An 8,825-nucleotide genomic window follows, 5' to 3' on the forward strand; every position below is an offset into this window, starting at 1 on the left:
CCCCCCCCCCAGAGGACCCACACTGGAGAGCCTGTTCCTGAAGGACTGCACCCTGTAGAAAGGACTGACACTGGAACAATTTGTCAAGAACTACAGGTCATGGGAAGGACTCATGCTGGAGAACTTCACGGAGGTTGGTCTTCCTTGGGAGGACCCCCATATTGAAGATAGACAAGAGTGTGAGGAGTCCTCCTCCTGAGAAGGAAGGAACAGCAGAGATAATGCATAGTAAACTGACCACAGCCCCCATTTCATGTCTCTCTGTGCTACCTGGGGGAAGAATTCAACAATAAAGTTAAGCCTGAGAAGAAGGGAGGAGTGGGGGTGTCACTTCTTATTACCACCCTATTCTGATTTGGTTGGTAAGAAATTAAAATAATTTCCCTGAGACTCTTTTACCCTGATGGTAATTTCTGAATGATCTCTCCCTGTCCTTAACTCATGAGCCTTTCATTGTATCTTCTGTCCCCTGTCCAGTTGAAAAGGAAATGAAAAATTGGCTTCAGTTGGCACCTAGTGTTCTGCCAGAGTCAATCCACATGCAGGCAAGATTTCATCAATAAAACTGTGCATGTAACACTTCACTTCTAGCTAAGTAATTTTAAAAGAGATGATAAAACTTAAAAGCAACACCTAACAGCAATGACTAAAAAAAAAAAATCAAAAAAAAAAATCTTAGTTTTAGTCGAGCAAAGTGATAAAGCATAACAGGAAGAAGCTTATTTAGGACTAATACTTTGCTCAGCTTGTTAGTTTTCAGTTATGACTTTGCCTGTGCAAGTTATTTTGATTCACAAGTGTAAACAGTGTTAGCAGCTAAATGTAGATAATTCATCTTATACAGATCTATGCTGCTGATTGAACTTCTTTGCTTATTAGAAGTGAAAGAGGAAATAACGGTATTACATTTGATGTGCTAGCCTATTAATACTTTTCAGCACATTTTGTGGTGGCAAATACGTGGTAAGCAAAGTTGTGGTGAAATTACTTACATGCTTAAAGATCCTTGATAAAATAAGCTTCACTTTCTGTTGTTCATTACAGTCTAGTGAAAATTAACATATAGCACCTGAAAATTGATTGCTTATTATATATAAGTATACTTCAAAAAGCTTGGTAGAACTACTACTGATTCTCAAAAATATTAGTAGAGCAGGTTATAAAAACAGGCTCTAAATTTGAAGATTCCTCTTCACTGGAAGTTATTTCCACATTATACCAGAATTTCAGTGTTTTCTGGTTAAGAAAAAAAATAAAATCAAGACTAGCCACTTCAGTTATTTTGTCTGTTTGTAATTTTATTCCAGGTGTCTCCTGACCAACTGATGGTTGTTTTTTCAAGAGCATGTAGGGATAGGGCAAGGGGCAACGGTTTGAAACTGAAGGAAAGTCAATTTAGACTAGATATAAGAAAGAGTTTTTTGTTGTTTTTTTTTAAGATTGAGAGTGATGAAACACTGGAATAGAGTGCCTGGAGTGATAGTGGATGCCTTCTCTCTGGAAACATTTAAGATCAGCTTGGGTGGACCTCTGAGTCAACTGATCTAGCTGAAGATATCCCCTCTCATTGTGAGGGGGAGGTTAGGCTAGATGGCCTTTAAATGTCACTTCCAAACCAAACTACTCTATGACTTTCAAAAGAAGTTATGGAACTTGCAAGAGTATGACACTCTAGCAGTTTCAAGATGAGAAACAGAAGTAAAAAGGAAAGAATAATTGATCTTCTTTTCTGATATACATATTATTTTCTACCGAATGCCTACATAATGTTTACCCTTTCCATACCTTATAAATAACTTAGCAAAATAGTTTCTAAGTAAAGTCTCAATAAAAATATCATTACAAATTTCTGGTACATCTGATGAAAAATTCATCATTTATATTTATGGCTACAGTTTAATGTCAAAGTCATGTAATGTTGAAATAGCAGCAACATAATTTATAAGAATTTAAAAAGAAATTAAATTAAGAATAAATTTTGAATTTTCTTCTTTTTAATGAAAGAAAAATAATTGCTTCTAATCTGACATTTCAATATGAAAAACTAAAACGAATTTCATCAAAAGATATGGTTATCCCTGCTCTTCAGTGGAATGTGAAAGTAAGGAGAGGTCACCTTGCCAAATTCTTTATTAACTGCACACAGGTGTATGCTGCTCTGGTGTCTAGATTTGTCCACAAATGCACTGATTAGGAGGACTTGCATAGGTGGCTACAAAGAAGGCACAGATGATTGACAACAATTTTCACAGCATGATTTTTCAGTTCACCACCTTCAAACACCAAAATATGATTTTGAATAAGTCATACTAATCAGCACATTCCTATAAAATAAATCAAGTGATTTCTACATATATTTCTGATGAAAAAATACAAAAGGTCCAATACACAAATAAAAATTATGAAGCCTCATAGTTTTAGGGGAAATATATTTCTCGATGAATCTTCTATATGCTTGGGCTTTGCAATTTTTCCTCCTCAGATATTAATTATATATCAAATGTGGTTTTGATTTTTTTCTGAAAAAGCTGACAAATACTGCAATGAGATGTATAAGAAGCATATGTATCGTCAAGCGTCATGTTGGGAAGGCTGCAGGATGAGATGCTATGCTGTATCCTTAGAATGTGAGTAATATTAATAAGTACAGCATTAGAAACAACCTTTTCTTTCCCCCCTCTCCTATATCTTAAGAATAACAGTGTCTTCCACAGGTATACTCCTGGTTCTATAGAAGGGATTGTAACAGCAGCATGATGTAACTAGTGTGTCATCTGACCATACCAGAAGTAAGAAAGATGTCTAAATTAGTACTACAAACACTGCCTATCCCATCCTGGAAAAAAATTAAAAAATAATTATTTTTTCACTGTAGATGAACATTCATAATTTTCCTATCTAATCTAAAAGTAGTTATTCCTTTTACTAGGATAGCATTACTGCTGGCACTCAATATTCAAACAGCAACAGTCACTGCCACAAAAACCTTAATCACTCTAAAACAGTTACTGAGTTAAAAAGTAGTGGTTTACTCACTTTTACATGAAGCATTCTCTCTGTCTTTAAGTCTGCCATTTTCAATAACGAAAATGTCTTGTATCTTCAGCACTTTAAGAGAAAAAATTTGGCAAGATGGAATCATGTATGTTATTAATAAAAAGAATGTTTTAATTTAAGTTTAAATATCTGGACTTCATCTGTATCTATTTCAGAAAAGAAGCTTTAATAATAAGGTCTTTGAATCATCAGATTATAAATAACATCCGAAGAAAGATGTGTTTCTGATTTTTCCTGTAGTCCAAAATGAAGACAAACATCAGCAGCATAGAGATGCTGAAAATTACTGTCTTAGTACTACTTATAGGTAAACAGAAGTTAAAGAAGCCATGAAAAGCAAGAACATATTTCAGATCTTTCTATACATTCCTGTAATTATCTTGATTAGGCCAGTTGTCCTTACCCAGGATTAAATGGAAATTTGAACCCAGAACACATTTGAATGTAGAAAGTCAAGCATCTGCCCATTTTTTTGTTTTGTTTTGGGTAGGATCAGTGTAATTTTGGTTGGTTTGGTTTGCAAGACTCTTCTTGCAAACTTTTACTCTATTTCTTGTTATCCTATATTTTATTGTAAGAAAAATTAACCACAGCTTCAAAGCAATCATGATTAATCACCTAAGACTATTGTATGCAACATAAGAGAGTATGTTCTACATATATGTAAAATATATATGTTCTATATCAATGAAAAAAAATATGAGATACACATCTACTTCCAACAGTATTACTGAAGAGCATTGGAAAAATAAAAAAAAAAAATAGTCTGGGCAGAGTGTCAGGCAGATGTCTTGAATTAAAGTTGTGGTGCAAATCACTTTCAGTTATGACAGCAGGAACTGTGTTTGTGGATGTACTTGTATGTCACAAATAGGCTGCATGAATTGAAGGGGTTGTAAAAGAGAGCTGACATTCATCTAAAGACCTTTTTTTTTTTAATAACTTAAAATACCTTCTTTTTACTGCAATTAACAGTTTTTCTGGTTCTTTCCATAGTGTCAAAGCCTTAATTACAAAGGCTTACTAATATTTCAATGTTTACCGGTCAGCAATGGTCTAACAGATGAAAGCCCATGATAATGAAGGACACATCTGAGGGTCAAGATTACCACAAATGTCATGCCCCTAAGATAGCCCACACTTTTTGGAGTACATCTATTCTAAAAAAACTCTTCCACATAATCCCTCAGTAATGAGGAGCCCCTTGGTAGATGAAGCTATTCTAACTATGTTCTTGAGCGCCCTAAAGTTAACACATATCCAAGGGAATGCTCTGGGTTGGCCTGAAAAGTATTTCCATTTCACAGGAAAGATTACTACTGAATTGAATGAATTTTATTTTGAATGGTTATGTTCAATGGGAACATATCAATGAGAAACCTGAGTCCACTTTAAACTTTGTTATTTCATATTGTGACTAATTCTATGGCTATGTTGTACAGCTTTTTTTACAGAAATGGAATAGCACATTGCTTATTACCTGTGCTCTGGTTTTGTCAGGGATTTAAGTATCTTCATCATTTCTAAACAAATACTAAGGCATATGTATATACATTAAAATATATTTACTCTCTCTCTTAACACCCTATTATAAAGTTTAACTTCTTCACACTTGTCAACAATTTAGCAAACTGATCACAATTTTGTACTGCTTCAGATTATCCTCTCTCTAATGTATTATGCTTAATCTAATTCTCTCTTTCTATTCTTAGTGACTTTCCATCATACTTAAGCACAGGAATACCCAGCAGAAGTGAAAGGATGAACTTTCCCAATATCCAAGATCCTGTCATAGATAAGCCAAAGAAATACATTCTGTACTGTTTAACTTGACCTAAGCTGATGGCTAGTATTTCTTTCGAATGAGAAGAAAAGGGCAGAGCAAAAGAGACAGAATAAAAACTATTCTGTGGAAACTTCATTCACTAATGCAATTCAGACAGATAATGTGAGGAGCTACAAGGTTAAATATAAAATGTTAGTAACTTAATCCCTTACTCAAATATATGTGACAATTAAATGAAGATGTGAATAATATATGGAAATTGTGTGCGCAGGAATGGAAACTAAAGACAATCAACCATATTTATGTATGAAAATATCTGTAAGTAAGGATCCCTTCACTCTTATAGCAGCATTTTTGCATGTAATGTAACAAAAATAGTTTTGTCTTACAGTGCAAGTATACAGTCAGAAATTGTTCTTTGGTGAGGCTTTTCCATTCCTCGTTCTGTTAAGTCTCCACTCCATTCATTGCCTACATTTGAGAGACATAATTTCCTAACACAAAAGGAGTTCTGTTCTCCACCCGTCTTAATTTAGCTATGAGGACTCGGCTTTAATAATCACTAAAAACTGTGTTGTTAATGAAAAACACGCTTAAAAAATATGAATTTTCAAGAAGAAGAAATATGCTGGCCAATTTAGATATCAAATTAGAAACAGAAACTGTCTATAAAGTAATATAAGATTAATCAAGTATACTTAGATTACTGATAAATTTATTTTTATATGTTGGTGGTGCCCAACATCAGCCTATCACAGTGATAAGCCTTGAACCTCTTAGAGTCTTGAGTTCTACTGTTCTACAAAGAGAGACTGAAAGCTAAGGCCTGCTTATACCTGAACAGGTGATCAGCTTTTCACCTGTCAGAGTTGGGCTAAGGCCAACATCATTGTGATTGATTGTCTTAACCAAATATCACTTTGTCTTGTGTTAGAAATCTAAGTTATAAGTAAAGTTTTCCATGTGATATAGTCTTGAAAAATGTAGCACTTAAAATTAATTACAAAAAGTCTTACAGAAATGCTTAAGGAGATTTGTAATCATATCTGTACATCTAGAGATTTTTATCTAGAAAGATCAAAGGTTCTGTATAAAAAGGTTGCTTGTGATATATCTCTAAAGACTAAGAAATATTCAATATATAGCTTCTATACTGCACTTAGCTGCTCAATTGTTTGTTTTCTTTCTCTCTGCCCACTCTCCAAGAGAGCTAATAAAGACAGAAACGTGGTAAGAAAGGAAATCACAAGCAGTTTTTAAACCAAAAAACTTCAACATTATCCTTTTCTGGTATTTTGATATATTATTCCATTATAACAATATAGTTTACTACAATGAAAAGATTTAGTGACAATTTATTTCATCTATTTTTTGGTAAATCAGACAAATTGAAAGGCAGACAGTATTGTGAAGAAATGACAGGACCAAGTAAAATGGAAATTACCTTGTAGCTTCTCACACAAAACAAGAAACTTTTCAAGTGATAATTTTATCTTATGTATATGATGTTTAGAAAAGCAATTATAATTCTGCTTTCAGAACACCAGAGATAATAACATTTTTCTTAAGAAAAAAAAAAACAATGCTGCTTTCTGTTAAATTTGCCAGCATTTGCTTTTATTCCTCTGGCAATAAAGAATGCAAGTGGTAAAAGTTTGCCTTTGGCTAAGTATATCTGTTGGCAGCCCTGAATGGGCTGTCAACAGTCCCATGACTAAATGAACAGATTTAAGAAATAAAACATTTCTTTTCCCATTTTTTTTATATACACATGTTTTCTATGTTTATGTGGGGTTTCTTTGGTTTTGTTGTTTTGTGGGTTTTTTTTTATCTCTGGCTGATTTGAACCACTGAGGTCAGCCCGAAGAAGTTAAATCTGTTAGTTTAACTTACGTGTGGTTTTGACCTAGTCTTTATTCACAATTAAATGCAGTGTTCTGCTATGTATGTTGTGACAAAATTATCTCTTCACTGTAGAAAAAGACCCCAAACTCTTGTGTATGACTGTGGGCATATTTTTGTTAAAAATTAATGTCATAGTCAGGCTACAAAGTATTTTAATTTATATGAAAATATAAATTAGACAGCAAGGTGATATTCACTGAAAAATGAGATGAAACCTACTACCTGATGATTATCATTCCTGAATGTTGTGTGTATAAACAAAAGGAAAATATTTAAGATTATAAGGCAGAGATAACACAAATTAATAAAAAATATTCATAAACCTGAAACTAGGCTTTCATAGTCAAGAAAAAATGCAGAAAATAACAAAATCACCTCATCTTTGACATGATTTTTTTTCCTCCTTATTAGTTTTAGCAAGAGCTAGATTCCAATAGGAGATGTGATCTCAGCATACTTAAAATCCCTTGAATGTTTTTGGCTTTAACCTGTCCTTTATGTAAACTGAGATCTGGCTAACAAATAATAAATTCTGCTTTAGAAATCTAAATTAAATTGTTATTGATTATTATTGTCTTTAGTTATTGATTTTTCCATTTTCAGCATCATATATAATTAGAACAAGGAAGGGCAATGAAGTCTGTGAAGGGTATTTCCTGTGAGGTGTGGCTGAGGGAGCTGAGGTGGTTTGTTGGAGAAAAGGAGGCTCAGGGGAGACTTTATCCCTCTCTACAACAGCCTTGAGCTGGGGGTTGGTTGCTTTTCCCAATAAACAAGTGTCAGGACCAGAGGAGATGACCTCAAGTTGCACCAGGGAAGGTTTAGATTGGGTATTAAGGAAAAAATTATTCACTAAAAGGGTGGTCAGGCACTGGAATAGGCTGCCATGCAAGTGGTGCAATCACCAGCCCTGGATGTCTTCAAACGGTGTATGGAGATGTCAATGTATCAACAACCCTTGAGGGCTCCTTCCAGCTCAGGGTATTCTGTCATTCTATCTTGCACCTGAGGATATGGTGTAGTGGTGAACAGAGTGATGTCAGGTTATTGGTTGGATTTGATGATTTAGAGATATTACACAACTTCATAAATTCCAATTTTATCGGCTCTGAAAGCTTATTGTCTTCCACAGCTTGAAATTCTGAGCAATATGGGAAAATACAGGTTTAATTAGCAAGCAGGAGAGAGAAACTGGAAAAACTGCTTTCAGCAGATTATAATGTTGTGGAGGTCTGATTGTCATGTTGAGGGAGAACACCTGCTTTAGCTTTTACTGCATTTCCTGCTGTGGGTGTCTCTGGGCAGCTGTGAGGAGACTCAGCCAACTGAAGAGCCTTTCTGTCAGGGAAAAAATGCCAAAGGTGCCTGGCTTGTACTAGAGCTCTAGATTTCTTCACAAGAACGGAAAATTACTCTATTCCAATCCTCTTCCAGTCAATTAATATATCCTCCTTTGTTTTCTCTGACTTATGCAATGTTTAGAAGAAACCAAGGAGATACACAACAAAATTTCCTCTCCTAAAGTCCATTCCACGCTTTTTTCATAAAGGGCTGAGCACACAGTTAATTTGTACTTTTGTAGTTTACTAGCATGTAACGTTTCATGAGAGTTATGTTTGGCTAAAATAAAATATTTTCTGTGCCAGAGGAAGACTAGTTTAAACTGAATCAGAAAGAACACAGATAGAAACCTTTTAACTCCTAACTAAGGCTAAAAGGTAGAAAATATTATGATCATACTAATGTTTTATGCAACAAAGGAATTACTGTCAACCAGTGCCAGCAACTGAAACTAGAAAACAAGTGATGAGAGCTTGTTCCTACTTTACCTATGTATTGCATTTTTAATGTTTGAAGACACTACACAATTTTGCATTTTTAATAAATATTCTGATTAGGTGTCCTGTTCAAGTGCTCATCAAAGCCCTGTTAAATGTATTATCACTTGAAAACATGATGGAAGATCTTTGGGAGAGGCAACATATCTTCAAAAAGCTTGCCCAAAAAGATTATTATTCTTTCCAACAATATGAAAATGTCTATCACAAAATATTAATTACCTGCAAAAATAGTTTCT

The sequence above is a fragment of the Parus major genome, chromosome 2 (assembly GCF_001522545.3).
Source record: "Parus major isolate Abel chromosome 2, Parus_major1.1, whole genome shotgun sequence".
Taxonomy (NCBI): Eukaryota; Metazoa; Chordata; class Aves; order Passeriformes; family Paridae; genus Parus; species Parus major.